Consider the following 18,174-nt stretch of genomic DNA (forward strand, 5'->3'; position numbering starts at 1 on the left):
CTGCAGAATTTCTCACGGGGCTTTCTTGATGGGGAGAGGGGCGTAAAAAGAAGAAAATACTCAGCTGCGTCGCGGCGCACTTCGCGTGTTGTAACAGAAGTAATTTTTTCTGCGTACACAGGAAATCCCGGGGCTGGGTACGCGTTGACGCTCAAGCACTTCGTGCTTGCGCTTTCTTGCATCAGAATGACGTCGTTTATAAATTGGGTGACGATTACAATACTCCTAATGCAATACTGGATCACCACGCGAGCTGAAGCGTCTTTTTGGCGACACCGCATGGCTGCTGCTTCGGCGGCGCGCACCTCTTCATTCTGGCGTCTGCGGCGCTGAGCCTCCGCTCGGGAAGCTCTATTAGGTGCACTTGCAGACGAGACAGTCCATTCGTGTCCAAAAGAGATCGCGTCATCGGCGAATACACGAGGATGCGGCCTGCTGTGGCGCCATCTCGTTGCGCGTTCCCGCCGTTGAGCATGCGTTGCGCGGCAACCATGGCGGATATCCGCTCTACGCCTCACACTTACGCCATTCGCTTCTATTGCGCTTGGTTTTTCTCGTTCTCTTGGTTACACTGCACGACTGCAGAGTGGGACGCGTGAAACAGCATTACGCGCGCCTAAAACCTGCGCTAAGAAGCGCTGTAATAGAGAACTCGACGCCCCACGTTTTGCACGGGAGGAGGTTCGGCTGAGCAGCGAGGAATTCACAGTTTTGTTGTTTTTTAAATGCAGAGCATTTCAGTAACTCACGATGTCACCCGCGTTGGCGTCCGTAGTCCGCACCGCACCCCTCCCTACTATATAAAAAAAAGAAATACTATCCGGCGCCAGGTTTCGATCCCTCGACCCTGCGGGCGGAACGCAATGTACATTGTGCTCTAACCACTGCGCCACAAAGCCAACCCAGAATTGGAGGCTACGGACGCGCCTTATATCCTTGACTCATTCAAATTACTGCTGACGAGCGCTCTCTCGTCAGCAGTTGCCACAAGTGCAACAGCATTACCGTAACGCAAACTACTTAACGTCGTGCGCCCCCGGAAATGCTCTGCATTTGATCGTGCCCCTCGCGAGGGGGATGTTTCAATGCGTCTTCCACACGTCGCCATCTGTCGGATGTTGTGCGAACCATTTGCGGCTGATGGCGCGCGATTTGAAACGACATTTGCATATGATCAAACTGACAGGCTCTCCAAGAAAAACAAATATTTTTAAAGCTGCCGTAAAGCATTATTCCCAGGGCGGCATGTCCGCGTGTGCTCTCAGGGAACGAGCGCGACATTAGGCAGCTTTATAATAGGAGAATCCGGCGTTGGGCGCCGCATAGAAATGGGGGGAACCAAACAAAACCCGCTCGCCCTCTGCAAGTTAGGAGGGGCTTCCCGAGCGGCGTGCAACGGGGTTGCGTTTTTCCGGTGTTGCAAAGTTTGCACTTAGTATCGCGGCGAAAATTTGATCGCCATCTATATCTGCAGTTGTGACTGAAAATCTCTGACACAGATTTTCACCACACTATCATCAACTTTCTCGAATGGGAAACTTTGTGTTCGCGCAGTGACAACGATTTCAGCAATCAAAATAGGACGTGGCCTATTTTGATCCTTCAGCGGAGGTACCACCATCCTTTGACCGCTACCCGAATCGCGCACGGCGCTGCCGCGTCAATCTCCCGTAGCCACTCAGCATAAAGAAATCTAGGCTTATCATAGCTGCAGGTATCTTTTCGCCGCTTTTAAAATCAGCGCTGATTACAACCCATAGCGGAATTTTTCCTTTCTCAGATATTCACTTTCTCGCATGTAGAGCCTCTTTTCGCGATCTCATTGATTTGGAAGAGCCGCAACAACCGATTGCTGCCTTGTTCTGCCGCGGTTCGAGAGGCTTCGTTGGCCGTGCGGAAAGACGGAGCCCGCGTGTTTGCAGGCATGCTCGGCGTTTCTGTGGACTGTTTACGAGTGCAGAAAACGCTTCATAGTTTAATGTTTTATCAACATTGTGCAAACTACGTGCAAATTTACCTCTGCGATAGTCGTAGCCACAAGTTGATCGGGAAAACCAGCCGCGTCTTTCGCCTAGCCACAAGTTGATCGGGAAAACGAGCCGCATCTTTCGCTAGAGCCGTTGTCACGCGGAGTATCAGTGACTTCGAGAGCCACGCAAGGAACGCAGGATCTCCTTGGGGCCAGCTTTGGGTATCCCGCTATTTCGGCAAAATAACGTGTGCGCTCACCGCAAACTTGAAACCCCAAGGACTGGTTGGGATTTGCCCATGGCCAGTACGGCGCGCCAAGCTACTAAGGGAACCCAGGGTGTTGGGGCCCCACTCCTCTAAAACTCCTTATTACAGAGTGTTAGCATATACGATAGCGTACGCTACGCTACCGGAGGCAGGTACCAGGACTCGGGTGCACATAGCCACATCTGTTCCAGTGCCACCTCGCCCTTTCCGCGCGCAGGCGCTGTCGGGATTCAGTACCTGCCAGCGGACCGTAGCGTACGCTCGCCGCTATGGTAAAGCTTTCTATCTTCGGACGCCGGCGTGTAGGTCTCTGCAGATTGTGCCGCTTGGCAAACAACACCTGAAGGAGGCGTGAATGTGGCGTGCGAGCCGATGGCAGATGGGGGACAAGTGCACAAAGATGGCTTGCATGGGAAACGAAAGCTGCAGGAATAGACACTGGCTCTAACTAACGTGGGTGTGTGATTCCGATACGCCTGGACAATATATATTTGTCGTAAGATATGTAGCCAGCCTGTCTCGTCAGTTATTTAAATACGCATGATCTCACGGTGTTTGTGAAAACGCAAATCAAAATTATTCTCGCCCTTGTGGACGTTGGATGCTGCACTGCTTGGTGATAATATTTTCCAGGGGAGACTGTCAGACAGGCTAGACGTGAACCTAATCAATGATTGTGTATATTCTTTGAAAGAATAGGATTGCGACGTTACAAGGGATACAAAATACTAGTCCATTCGGATGTGCCTTGAATATATAACGACGCTGAAAGGTCTCCCAAACCAATTGGGCAATTTAAGAACAGGAGAAAGAAAGATGCCTCGCAGTTTTACTTCAGGTATCAAACTCGTGAAGGCCAAGATTGAAGTTAGGTACGTTGAGATGCACAAAAGATTTACAATAAGGGTTATGTGTGAAAACACGAAGGAACGGGAGGTTCGCGCACGCAGCAACAATGACCCCAAGTTTCAGGCAACTACTGTCTTGACAGAAGCCGTTTGGAACCTGGAGGCACGGGATGGCAGCTTTACAGCGGTCACACCCTTTGGGCTGTACAAGGAGTCAGAGGCCTAGAAACATCACGAGAATACGAGCCCTCAACTAGCACTGTATGTGCTATGGATCGTGACACTCGTGGTATGAACCGAGGCGGCGCGCTCGCTTTTGACGGTAGGACAAAAAATACACATAATGTGCGACGACACAGAAGCCATCACACTGCTTCAAGTACCAGGCATCGATGGCTCAGTGTACCACCTAATTGAGGAGTGTAGAACACCAGGAAAAGAACAAAACGTCCAGGTATGCATTTACTGGGCGCCGCAACACGCAGGTAGCCTCAAAAACAGGTTGCTTACGTGATCACAGTCGTGCAAACTTCTACACGCCCACTATCTTCCTGACCACCCGGTGCAACCTTGGTTTGACGTCCATCGAGCCAGCCTCGTTGCACACGAGAAAAAACGACAAGAAGCCTGCAATGCATAACTCCCCAAAATGAACACCCCCTTCCAAAGGGAACACCCTGATGGGCTCAAGTTATACCCTACAAGGCCCGAATAGCGACCGCCTTAACCGAGGACGTGCTCCACAAGTCGTGCTGCTATGTTAAAGCTGTGGGCGTAATGACCCAGAAATGCGCGACGGCTCCGCCGGTATCATTGAACCACTGTAACCCTGCCCTGCACTGCAAAGGACTCCACAGTCAAGTAGGACATTCGACCCCTCCTGTGGGTCTGTTGACGCCAACTCCGAGCCCAGTACGCTCAACAAGTGGGATCATATGAAGAGTGGATGACGCCCACAAATCCCAGTCATACCAAGGAGGCATTAATATCAATTTGGGAGTTCGCAAAAGAATCAGGTGTAGCCCGAAGAATTTAGGGCCCACCTGAGCCCTGCGCCGCCTCCCATGCAACCCCCCTTTCTTCGAACATTAGCCACCGACTTTCTTAGACAAATTTATGCATACATAAAATGCATACACACATACATACATACATACATACATACATACATACATACATACATACATACATACATACATACATACATACATACATACATACATACATACATACATACATACATACATACATAAATACATACATACATACATACATAGAAGGCAAGCGCAGCAGGGGGCCGCAGGAGGTTAGATGTGCAGGTGAGATCAAGAATTTGCGCGGATAATTTGGTCGCAGTTTGCACAGGATCGGGAAAATTGGAGGTCAATGGGAGGCATTTGCCCTTCAGTGGCGTAGATAGGCTGATGATGATGATGACAATTTGCCAGCACTCAGAGAGTACCCGTGACACGTGCTTTCGCGCTTCCGCGCCGCTTATCCGGCAATGTCCCTAGTGCTGCCACGCAACGGACGGCACTCAATCCGGCAGCTTTGCCCCAAGAGCTACTCCTACCGACTAAATGCAACACTTTACAAGTAGTTCAAAATCAAATAGGAGGCCTTTGCAAAAAGTAGGTTTGTTACTGGAGTTTTTAAACTCGCATTTGTGGTCCCCCCAATTGTGGTCCCCTCAAACCGCGCCCACAGTTTTTATGTAAAGTTGCTGAGGGTTTGGGCGATTATGAAAGTGTACGATAACAAAGGTCGAAGTTGGGTGAAGTGATTTAGGGTGTGTAATAGGTACTGAAAGCTTATCCAGGTGTACAAATTCTGCACCAAAAAGGCACGCGATTGCGTGCATACCGAAGAGGCCACACCAACCAGGCCGTCCCATAGGCCCCCAGCGCTGCCCAGGGGGGCGCTGCGCAAGCGGCTTCCGGGCAGTAGTTCCGGGTAGTACAAAGCTGCGCGGGTCCCACAGGATCCCGTGTTGACAGAAGCAAAATGAGCTCGACGCTCCCGATTATTTTGCGACGTTGTCACCAGCTCATCCCCGACGCTTCCGATCTATTTCAGCGACCAACTTGGCATTAGGGGGAAAAGCTTTTCATCGCTAAACCGTTTACAGCGCCGACGAAAGTGCCGGGACCGTGACGGCGTCTGCTACTCGCAGGTTCACCGATCGATGGTCATATGAAGTGAAATTTTAAGTGAAATTTCTACTTTAAACTATTACTCTAGGTGACAAAGACTTCTCAGAAACAGCCGATCAAAAAAGAAGAGTGACGCAATCGGCGATGATGGCGCTTTAAAAAGCCAGCGAGTCCGGCGGACCGCTGGCTCGCCTGCTGCGGTGCGCCGCTCTTTTGCGTACCTGTGCGTTAACAGTGCTCGTTTGCGTCGCCGTTACGAATACATGGTGCAGAGTTAGCTTGCCGTTTTGTTGCGTGTTTCAGTGACAAAATGCCGCGACCGTCAGAAGAGTGAAATCTGTTTTGCGATTCCGAAATTAGTGGCCGTAAAACAAAGTGATCGGGCGAACTAAGAGGCCGCTCGCTTTCCTTGTTTGCTCTCACTTTACTTAATTACGCTCATGCAGCATACATTCCCAGTTCGCACTTACAGGCCTAGAATGAGGGTCAGCAACGGCAGAGTTCCATGCAGCCGACACGGCGGACGGCAAATCGCGTGGGAGGAGGAGGGGGGCTTTGAATGCAAAGAGAAAAACTTCAGCGAATTTCTAATAATATTTGACAATAATCTGGCGAAGTGTGAAGACGGGGGGGGGGGGGGGGGGGGAATTCAACTGGAAGACGCCAATTCTCTGTTCTTGTCTCGTTGTCTAACTCCATTTGAAGTCAAAACTGGCGTGTCGGCGTTCAGATTCGACGCCCCCTACACTAGAAAACCAACACAGTCAGTGATGATCGTATGTAAATATTTCGGGCCCCGCGCCCTGTATGTGGCTGTGTTATGTGATGTTATAGAAGTACACATCTCTGCAGGCAGCGGGCGTGTTATTTGGTGCATGTTTTGCGTCCTTTAATAGCGCTTAATTTGTTTATTCGGAGCTATTGCCCCACCTACTCGCTAGTATAAATGTACCCTGCCGTTCGTAAATCGTGCGGCGTAAAACGTTACGCAAGAGCCATTTAGTTTGCGAAAATACGAAACAAAATTTCTACTCGTTTCAGAGGCGCTGCCAGGCCAGCAGTGTCAGCTGAGTCGGCTGCGCAATTCTTGCGTTCGCTTGCATGCTCCCGCTGAAGCAACCTTTTGCAGTTACTTCAGGATATAGGATGAGCAGCGTTGCGTGTTTATGCTACTCGTGAACGTTCCTTTGTCGATCGCACCAAGAAGAAAAAACTGTAACTGTCGTCAAACAGTTAAACCACCCGACCTGGCGATACTGTCCCACGCCGCGACCACCGCGACAGCTCGCTCAAAAGAAAGCCGAAAAATCGGCTTCTTTTAGCGGATAATATTTTGCTTAGCCTCTGCAACAACTTTAAGGGCTGTTTCATACAGTATGCAGTCATTTAAAGACGCCACAAAGCGCCACAACCAACTTTCACTCTGGCTTGTAATTGAAAACACATGGAGGGCAGCGAGGGTCGTCTGCTTTTGTACTACCCAGAGGCGTCAGCCGCTAGGGGCGCTGCATGTCTCCAAAACTCCAGTGCAGGAGGCCTATAGCTGGCATGGACACAAACCCAGCGTTTGTATAAGCTTACATACCATCTTTACCCATTTTCCATATCTTCCCTCCTAACTGATCACACTGGGTAAACGTCCATTTTCTGTCGAAGAATGATTGGCGCTCTTTCCCCTATTACAACGAACCCTTTGTTTCTTTATCTACCCACCATTGCATAGTGATACTGATTAAATGAACGACGTGGCTTGCAAACTGACAACAATTTAATAAAGTACCAAGTCTGTGAAACGTAACTTACTAACACTGAACTTGCTGATCAATTTTCCACTCCTTCTACGACAAATCTATATTAGTTTGGCCGTCTCTGAACAGCTACTCCAATTGACGCCACTGGCAACCCTGCCGGTGCTTGATGATCCCAGCTTCCATGATGCGGCCACTGCTTCCTCGGCCATTGGTTGCACTCAGGTCTTATCCGCCGACGCTTAAGCCGGTTTACCCAAAGCTGCCTCTGCCTGCCTGGGCTTACCCCTTGTTACATTGAGACACTCGCCTTATGACGTCCGTGGTCAGCCGCTAATTGAAAATACTCATAATGTCAACGCCTAAATTGGCCGTGAACGGTTGCTCATATAGCCGCTACTGGCTGCACTCGGCAAATAGGGCGAGTGCTCTCACAAAGGGGAGGGTCAGTTTTAACGGCAGCATCGGTCCTCTTCCCAAGTTGGCTGAAGGAAAAGCATCTACGTACTTTTACGGACAGGAAGCTTGGGCCGCCAAACAGGATCCGAAGTGGTTAGCACAACGACCACGTCCGTTCGGCTGCTGTGTGTTTGACTCGTTCTGGTCTAACTGGTGATTAAATATCGTGGTTTTCCCGTGAACCAAAAGCGCTGTCACTGTCGTCATACCACGATATATCGCGCTATTTTTACTACCAAACGAAGCGGCAGGTGTTTTAGCCTATGCCCAACACTCGCAGAGAAGCCGCTACGACGATTTCGAAACCAAGCGAGTAAAGAAAAAAAGGGTATAAAGTATTACACAAATACGCAGAACCCGGTTCAGACAAGGCACGTGCGCATGAAGGTCATAGATGGCGCTTTTCAGAATACCACCCAAAACAGCCACCGTCACGTGTCTTTACCCGCCACCCCTGTTGCACACCGCATGAATAGTCGACACAACAAAATTTAAGACACAATGATCCAATGTCCAAGATACGAAGGTTCGATACATATTTTTGTAACTAGGTCAGTGGCTGCTCACCAGATTTGCCTGCTACTTCTCGCGAATTAGCGTTCCATGCGAAGTGCCAAGGAAGTATTTCACAAGTGTCCGTCTTTGATAAGCTGCGTTTGGCCTGCCAACTCTAGCTATGCTCCAAGCTTCAAAATTGTGCAAATGGCGTTTTGGCAGGCCACCCCAATGCAGTTCATGCCCTTCGGATCGTGCAGGCAAAGCTGTGCAGGGGTTTCCGTTTTTTTTCACTGAAGGGATACCAATATTCGTGACCATCTGACTGGGAAGCATGTAGGCGAAGCAATCCAACTCGTAGTCCAGCACAAGACAACTGCCTTTAAAATAAAATTGCTCTCGACGAACGACCGTTTAAAATGAGCCCTATCCGGCCCTGCGGAGACGTTAGCTCAGGTATTTTATATGGATGCGTGAAACCACTCTTAATAATTTGACAATGCGAACGCTTCTACGTGATCGAAAAGTTCTGACTGGAAGTAACCAAAGTGTATGTTTAATGCATTGCCTCCTTCAAATAACGTGAGCTTTCTGTTGACGAAAACTAAGTCATACAAGTAGCAGGAATTGTAATTCTGACAGATTCTACAGCAGCACTACACCTTTTGCAGCGTGGAATCCCCACGAAAAGATCACCAGGTCACCAACAGATCACCAGGATCACGAAAGATCACCAAGAGACCACCAGGAACGGTTTCAATGCGCGGTTTTAATGGGTTTAATTCCATGGAGTCTTCAAGTGCATTGAGACCGCTGATCAGATGGCATGGAATGCGCAGTAATTTGCAGAGACTGTTAGTTTCGCAGATCATCGGGATGGCTTCATGCGGGCAGTAGTCGACAATTTCCAGTCCTTGGGGGATCCCCATTATCACCCTTGCGTCACAAAGGGATATACAATGTGATCGGAGGTAACCTGGCTGTGCCGCATCCGAACGGGCTGCTTGGTTATTTGAAGTGGGCTACGCGCAATTACCTGGGTGTTCGTCAGTTGCAGCGGTAGGCGAAGTGCACCACTACGTAATGTTTTGTACAAAGCATGCTGTAGAAAGGACGGGAATGCTCTCAGAGATGCATAAGTTGACAGCCACACACACCACTCGGGAATGCATTGTCTTCCCAAGAGACAATTGGATGGTGCGCAGGGTGGTGTCGTGCCTGCCGCTCAGTTTCCTTCAGTAGACAGAGCTGGGGGCTCATGGGGAAGTGAATATAATGTTGACTCATTTGGTGGGGTATGGGCGATGCAATTGCCAGAACATATTTGCAGGCTAACACCGCCTGATACAACAAAATCATTGCCACCACCACTGTTTTCAAAGGGTCTTTATAGATTAGACTATGCAACTGACGTAGCCAGATAATATTATCGATACATTGTGGGTTATGGGGCTGTTGGAAACGACTGTTATACATACAAATCAGGATTTCCTTAACTTGGTTATGAAGGGGAACAGGCATGTGCGTATGTAGCGCCTATTTTATATAAAAATTATATAAAAATTTCTTATTCAGCGCCACAGTTTCGTATAGGGATCAACCAAACAATTGCGCGATGCAGTACACAAATTAACTTCTCGTCGTGAAACCGCACTATGAAGGACTTCCTCTTCAGAAAGATTACCTTGCCTGTTCAAAATATTTTTGGTTGTACGCTACAGAACGCGGACGCTTTTGTAAGGCTGGAAACGACGCTGTGCTGTGACATGGAGTAAAACAACACTTCCTTGTAGCATTAGGCCAGCGGGTTCGTTTATTTATAAAAAACGGTACCCAATCTAAAGCAGGTGTATTCTGAGCTAGCACTACACAAAAAAGGCTGCGATATAGCTTGTAAATAACTGCAGTGCTCCACTGCCGACTATGGGCGTCGTATTAAGTGTCACCACGAGCGTTACGGTGACGGGCAAGAAATGCGAATTTTTGTCGTCTTAAACGGGCCAAGACAAAATGAAAGTGTAGTGCCTGCAAAAGATTGCTTCGTTATAATAACACTGGCACCACTTTTAACACTAACGTACCTATACTAAACGGTATACTGACGATAATAGACAATAGCCACGGGACACCCTAGCTACTTTTCTGCACTGACCTCAACATGTATCATGGGTAGCTCGTTGGAATGGGCCTTGTGCGCTGTGAGGCGGTGCCACATGGAACGAGGCCTAAAACCGCTGCCCCCGCTTGCTGTGTTGACTGCGCGCTAATAGGTTTCGCTCGTTTTCGATAGCTAACCGCAGTTCAAAAGTTCAACGTAATGCAGGGACAACCTGGGTTCACTGTTCGTATGAAACTTTTCGGCCACCTTAGCGACATAACGTACCTTGTCTTTTAAAGCCACTGGGCGCGTCCGGTGTTTTGTTCGCATATATAAATATTGCATTACACTGGGGACATTACTTTCGTCTCAAACCCGTTCCTTCACATTTAATTTCGCCTTATTCTACGAGTAGTGGCTGGATGCCTGACCACTCCGGACCCCAAGATCCATTAAGACATAGAGACGACGGACCTAACAGCCCGCCGGAGACTGGGCTTTCTGCAGTAATCATTTTCTCTTCTTGGTGAGTGCCCTAACGTCTGCCCTTCATGCTCGCCTAATAAAAATTTACCAGTCTTTCAGTCGCCATATTTGTTCCCGCTTTTGCTTATTCCGCCTACGGCCTATAGCTTTCGCTTACACATGGTTTCAATTTTCGACTTCAGTGGATTGTGGTTCCAAACACATTGTACTATCGGCACACAAGGACGTTATAGCTTCATGGAAGCTATTTTTAATTGAGCACTATCAAGATAAGTTGGAGGACACGTACCGATTTAACCGTCATGTTTGCTAGTGCCAACTTGTCCAAGCAATAAAACACGTAGTCAATCATGATCTGTCTGTTCTGAAAGCGAGTAAAAAGGGCGGCATGTTTTATCTACTGGTAACAAAAGTTTTCGCCCTAAAACTTCTGTCGTCCCGAAATCAAAGCCCGTGTTTCTGGGGGGCCAACGCCATTTTGGCGATAACACAATGGGCGTTTTTAGACAAACTACAAAAGCGCTTGATTGAAAAACAAACCGTTAAAACGTGGAAAGCAAAAGCCGGGACAAAGACCCTGTTTGGGGCTGTAAGGTGAGTTGCCCATAGTGGTTGTGACTCCTCTCTCAAGGGAGGGGGAAATTGACTTACTGCAAACAAGTCGAAAACAAGGTCGGGCAAGTCGCAAAATATTGTATCGGTTCTTCGGTCAATGGACCGTGACAGAACGCCACGAAAAGAACGAGCGCTTTCCTGGGGTTGCGCTCATTTTGCACCGCTGCCGACATTACTTGGAAGATGTCAAGTAGAAGAGCGGTTCGCCAGGTTATTTGCCGACGCTCCTGTTGGTATTCGTTTTTTTATGCGCCGTCGCACGCCGTTTCGACAGGTTCCGGCACATCCTTCACCACTTTTACGGGTTCTAAAATAGAGTGTGCAGCCAGTGCGGGTCGGAAAAATAAGGGAAAAAATGGGAATGAAGGCGAGGAAACACCAATACTGGTTAACGGCCAAGCAACACGACGGACGAGGCAAATGCTGGCGCTATGCCGATAAAATATCATCAGTGAAAAGCTTAGAGAACAAAGCGCTTTTTGTAGGGTGAACGAAAGTGTACGAAAAGTGCCTTGTTGATTAGTTGTTAAGGCGGACAGAGGGGTGCACTTTGTGTCTAGCCCACGGAGCAAGAATATGTAGAAAGCAAAATGGCCCATTCCGCAAGCAAGCGCGAGCGACCAGATAATCTCGCAACAAAAAACAGGGCTGACCGCCAAGCTTCGTAGCTGCGACGGCGAAGGAGAAGGTAGTGGTACCTGATGGACGAAATGATAGTGGCCGCAATTCATTCCGTTGCTACACAGTGCAATGCCGCTCGCGGTGGCTGCGCAGTTTCTCCGCCCGTGACAGATGCCGCTAGCTTAACCTGCGAGGAGCACTTGTGACATTATATGGCCACGCTAGGAAGCTTCGTTTCCCCTCCTATATAATTCTTGCTCTGTGGTCTGGCCTCAAGTTCCCGACGAAGACAGACGACGTGATCACATGTTGGTAAAGGTCAAAGAGTAAACCACACACATTTTTTTCTCTTCTTTTATGAAGAAATGCATGCGCCTGAGTGGAGAAAAGACGGAACATTTATATTTGACAGACTGGTAGGAAGCCCTTCATGATCTGGCAGATGGCGTGTTCATTCTTGTGTGACGCTGATGGCTGCAAAAGCGATGAGCGTCTCGTCGGCTATTTCAGGGCTTTTGATTGGACCTGTGGCCGAAGTAAATTATTTGCCCTGCAGGTTGACTACGCTGCAGAGGGATTCTATTATCTCCGGTAATATGAGCAGGCTTCCGTACATCGGCTGTAGTCTGTGCGGAATTCCAACTGCTACGACATGCATGTCTGATTTCTAAAAGTCCCTTATACTTTAGCGGTGCTAAGCCCACTTGGAGATATTTCGTGGACACTAGACATCCGCTGGTACCGTATTCACCAGCCGGGATTATCCGTAGTGCTTATCAAGCGCACATAGAAATACGACATCCGCGCAAACGGGATACCTTGACGGGGGCAGCCAGAAGTGAGAGCCTGCCGGAATTTGAAATGGAGAGCAGCGGGAACTTTATGTTCGAAATTACGAGCAGCGCCAGTAGAGAGAAAGCGAAAGAACTTTATTTGTTAAGAAGTAGAGAGCTTCGGCTCTCTCTGCCAGTAGTTTTGTCAGCATTAATGTAAAGACGAACGGAGGCGCGGCTTCAGCCCGCAGCGCAATGATGTTACTAATCCCCTTGTCGGTGTTCTTGCCAACGAGCCAGTGTTTTCATGTGTATCTATCACACCGGCCCAGAGTAGCAGCAGAAATGTTTTGTTTTTGTACACTGTACTTGTGTAAGGTGCAATGCTGTGATAACAGATGGCGTGCTTATTGCTGCCTCCGTTTATCAAATGGAATCTACATGAGCGTCACCACTCTGCCCTAGCTCAAAAAGAAAGAATTCCTGCTAAGAGTGTCGCAAACATGTTGGCAGAAACTAATGGAATGCTTTAATGACACTTATACAAAAACCTCGCCGGCGGATTTTATCCAGCCGTCAAAGGTACAAATAGACAAAAGAAAAGGCGATGGCTTTGAAGTTGTTTTCTGGTAGGCTCGTCCAACGACGTGACCTTGCAGTAAGTGCCCATGAATAACACTTTGACAGTGGTTCCTCCCCTGGGTGATAACTGGTCAATAAATGTTCACTTGTGTATAAAAGATCCTGCAGGTTCTGCTCACAGACTTTAAAATCCTGACTGAACAGGGGACTCTGCGTGGTAGAGTGCATCAAATATTCGTGCTGCTGCTAGCCTCGCTGTCTCACGTGGCCTTCAATTCCTTGAGGGAAAACATGGCGAGTACAGTACGTTCCTTCCAAAACGAAATATTTATGGCAAGTTTGATGCACATTTTGTGTGATGGGTGCAAGATTGAAGGCTTGGTGTGCGGTGAAGAGTATATGTTGTTTTCGGTCTTGAGCGGGAGGTAGGACATGCCGTACGCTGCGAAGTGTAGCTGGTCCTGGCAGGATTATTTAGGTATGTAAAATCAGATGCCAAATGTTCGCCTTGGAGATTTCCTCACGTTTTTGTACTCCAAGTTGGAGGAGTGTTCGGTGCTGCCTTGCCACGAAGCACCAAAAGAGAATTTTATCACAGGCGTACCATAACGGAAATATATTTGCATGGTGTTTTATTCTCACAAGCCTTGCGTGCCCCAAGAGAAATCCCAACAGACATTCAGGCTGTTGGACCGACAGCCAATCCGGAAATTCGGCGTATCGGTCTGATGGCAGTTTGATGGCAGCCTATCGGTCTGATGGCAGTCTGTCGGCCTGATTGCAGTCTGTCGGTCTGATGGCAGTCTGTTGGTCTGATGGCAGTCTCTTGGTCTGAATGCAGTCTGTTGATCTGAATGCAGTCTGTTGGTCTGAATGCAGTCTGTTGGTGAAGCTATAGGTCCGATGACGAGATTGACTTAGGACACATGCTGTGAGGTGTGGAACTGGTTTACAAGTTTGGCAAGCATGTAGGCCTTTTAGCAAAATAAAAATAGAGAAGTTCATTTTGTGCTGCTCACTCATTTATTTGCGCTGCATGTCGCCGTGTTTTTGCGAAAGGTGCTATCGCACCACCTTTAGACTGGCTTCAGTGGGCTCCGCAGACGCAGTCCTGGCCACATAGATCTGAAAAAGAGCTGTAGACAGAATAATTAAGGGTTCAATGACCTTGTGAACAAAAGACAATGTGGTAAAAGGGTAACAAATATTGCCAAACAGGTTGCCAGTAAAAAGGAACACTTTGGGGAATAAACTAATACCCTGCAGCTTTTTTTCTTGTAAGCTAACACATGCTGGGACCGCAGCAAACCATTATTCATGAATTACATTCAGGCACAATGTGAGACCATTTATTGTGCCAGAAGTTTCATATTAGGGGATGCTTGCTTTTGCTAAAGTATGAGTTAGCTATGAGATCTGATGCCAGATATCACATGCAATACCTTTCAGGGATGCGACCTTCTTTGGTGTCAGGGCTGGTTCTGGCTTCGTTTTTGCATGGCCCTTGTTAACTTCGTTCCGGTGCTACATTATTCTTCTGTGCAGATTGCCTGTTTCACCAATGTACACTGATTTTCATTCGGTGCACGGAATCTAATAAACAACACCTGGAAGCTTGAAGCGTGACAGGGGGTCTTTCACGCTGACAATCTCAGTACGTAGCTTGCTAGTGGGCACGTGCACGATGTGCGCACTGTGTTTCTTGAAAATGCATGCAAAAGCTTGATTGATGTGTACGACGAGAATTGCAGCACGTTTTGACACAGGCCTTGTGGATGCTTCTGCCTGCTAATGTCAATGCGGATTCCTGCTAATCGCCCTTTTCGCTTCTTTTTGAATATAATGCTTTAGGCAGCCACAAGGACTACATCAAAACGTGCAGCAATTACCTACGTCCCTCACATCAGTGAAACTCTCGCACACATTTTCAAGAAATGCAGTGCATACATCGTGCATGTGCCCACTAGCACGCTGCGTTCTGACATTGTCATCGTGAAAGACCCCCTCTCACGCTCCAAGCTTCCGGGTGTTGTTTATTAGATTCCATGCGCTGAGTGCAAATCAGTGTACATTGGCGAAACGGGCAATCTGCACAGAAGATTAACGCAGCACTGGAACGAAGTGAACAAGGGCCATGCAAAAACAAGTGCACTGGCAGAGCACCGTGAGAGGACGGGACAGGTGGTCGACTGGAACAAGGCGAAATTACTGACAACTGAGTGCAATCTATCTTCTCGATTACTGCTCCAGTCCCTCATCGTTCAGACGACGTCCAACATTATCCACATAATGGATGGCAATCTGCACCATATCTATGCAAACTCACTGCACCGCGTAATGCCCAATATATAGCTTCGTTTAACGACACATGCTCACCGTGAACAAGCACCAAACCGTTAAATGGCTTTCTTGACTTAGTCAGCGACCTACATTTCATCATTGCAATAATGCTTTTACCTGCCTACCCGGCATTCCGTCAAACACTGGACTACACTACTTGAGCCATTGCCGTTCTTAACCTGCACCAGAGTATATAACCTTTCACTACTGCTATGAGTGACCCGTAAACGCACTTCAATATGGCCTTTATATTTAGCTCTTGGAAATATTATGTATACTTTCAACTTTATGTTGCACCTGCTACAGCAGCAGGTACTATTCCAAAAACATGAAAACAAAAACGGTGGTTTAACATGCCAAAGCTACACTTGGGATATGGGGAGCACTGTAGGCGAAGGCTTCGCATTAATTTTCACCACCTGGGTATTTTTGTGCGCACCGAAATCTCAAAACACGGGCGTCTTTACGTCTTGCCTCCATCTGAAAAGCGGCCACACCAAGCGGTATCTAACCCACATTCTCCTCCACAGCACACCACCCCAGCCACTGCAGTGGGTTAAACATATGAAATAAAGCGAGTTTTGGAGTGCAAATGAAAATATTAATCACACGTCTTATTTTCCCAATCAATCTACCTTTTGAAATCCACCATGCAATCCACCCTCCCCTACCGGCCTACCAAAACACCTTTGTCTCGAGAGGTAATCAGGCTGTCGTTAATGAAGTAAATATTTACAATTCGAGACTTGCCACCGTTAAAGTCATGCACTTTGTTTTAGAGATAAGCGACATTAGCCATTTCCAGCACCAGGAGTTAATTGTGTTAAGATCAGATTGAAAGCATTGACGGTAGTAGTTGAAAGAAATTGTGTGATAAATTACAACATCATCTGCAAATAGACCTACATGGGAGGATATGCAACATGGAAGATAGACAGGACCAAGCAACCTGCCTGGGGGGAACAACAAAGTGGCACGTGCAAAAGTATATAGTTATAAGGAGAAGTAAACTGCATTTGAGAAGAATGAAAATCTTTCGCTCAAGTTAGGACATTAGGGTGAAGTTGGAGTAGTTTGTGGTGTGCAATGCGACTGAACGCTTTAGAAAAATCGAGAAAAACTACCGCAGTTTGTAAGCCTGCGTCAATGGATCAATGTAGATCATGAACAAATACTGAAAGTTGTGTTCCTCAAGTAACCCTTGTGAAAACCGTGGTGATATTGAAATGTGATATTGTGATTTTATAAATATTCAGCAACCTGAGAGTGGATGAAATGCTGCCCGACCTTGCGTATGGTGCTTGTTAGGGAAATTTAATGGTGAAGTACCGTCTCCTGATTTAAAGATTGGTGCTACCTCGACTATCTTCCAATCATTGAGAATAGTGGCTGTCATGAGAGACTGCGAAAAAAGCGCTGTCGGAATTCTACAGACTGCGGGAGGTACTTTTCGGTATAGTATGATTAACACCAGTATGATCTGAAGTAGATAAAATTGTTAGCTTACTTAAAATAGAAAATAGTTCCACACCAGTTTGTATTGCAAGTTCAAAACCATATCGGGAGATCCTAAATGTTTGCTTGGCTTGATTGCATACGAATACTTGCTTCAAAGTCAGTTCAATTTCTCTTCTTGCCCTTTAGTCTTTGACCCCAGATTCTCTTCAATATCTCTGCTAACCAATGACACGCTCCAAACGCACAGCCCTGCTTCATGAAAATGTTTCAAATAATCAGAGGCCACAGCACTCCTAACAGGTATACATCATGACAGGTTCCACAACATGCAATAACTAACCTGAAAGTACATAATCGGTGGGTCCACCGATATGGCAGTAGTGCCTGTACCTATGTGTCGAGCAAATGCGCTGCTTCTGAATGGGTGGTCCAAGCGGCCAGATGATGGATGAAGGAATGACCATTCCTGGCGGCAAAGCGTACGGAGCACCAACGAAAGGCCAGGCAGTACTTGGGTACAGCAGGTGCAGTGTCGGTTGGCTGAGGGAGGCCCTGGAAAAGCCTTTGAAACTTGACTGGAAGGCAGCCGACCCAGGGCAGCCAGCAGAAGTACCTGCAGGTGCATAATCTGTGAGTGTGCTGACAATTGTTGAAATACAAAAAGAGCACACACAAAGCATGAATGCTTACATCAAGTAGATTTTAAATGCATAGCATTTCTTTAACTCACGATGTCACCCAGCGTAGTCGTGCCTCGGCGTCCGCAAGAGCCGTTCCGGGTGCGCCCTCTCCCCCACTCCTCCTCTCTGGCATCACTGTACCCTCCTCGCTCTCAACAACAGGTCCGCACCCCTCCCCCTACACTATTTAAAAACATAATACTTACCGGCGCCTGGTTTCGATCCCACGACCCTGATGGCGGAACGCAAGGTACATGGTGCTCTACCCACTGCGCCAGAAAGCCGAGACAGAGTGGAAGGCTACGAACGCGCCTTATAACCTTGACTCATTCAAACTACGTCAAGAAGCTGCTGATACAACGCATTCACTACCTGTGGGCGGAACGTGAGGTACATGGTGCTCTTTCCACTGCGCCACAAAACCGACACAGAATGAAAGGCTACGAAGGCGCCTTATATCCTTCACTCATTCAAACTACGTCAAGAAGCTGCTGATACAACGCATTCACTACCACCAACTCCCCCAACACTAAACGTTAACGCAATACACCCACGCCCTATGCGACGCATTTACTCGAGT

The 18,174-nt window shown here is 47.8% G+C and overlaps 1 protein-coding gene across 1 annotated transcript in view; it reads right to left on the bottom strand.

Moving 5' to 3' along the window:
- Positions 1 to 7,623, bottom strand: part of LOC144167322 (defensin-1-like) — a 32,467-nt gene extending 24,844 nt beyond the window's left edge. Inside the window, exon 1 of the mRNA XM_077696618.1 lies at positions 7,496 to 7,623. The gene's annotated coding sequence lies outside the window, so the exon portion shown is untranslated. The remainder of the gene's footprint in view (positions 1 to 7,495) is intronic.
- Positions 7,624 to 18,174: the final 10,551 nt, after the last annotated feature.

This window comes from Haemaphysalis longicornis, unplaced genomic scaffold (genome assembly GCF_048455015.1).
Source record: "Haemaphysalis longicornis isolate Haplotype H1 unplaced genomic scaffold, Haemaphysalis longicornis Haplotype H1 scaffold_2, whole genome shotgun sequence".
Classification (NCBI taxonomy): domain Eukaryota; kingdom Metazoa; phylum Arthropoda; class Arachnida; order Ixodida; family Ixodidae; genus Haemaphysalis; species Haemaphysalis longicornis.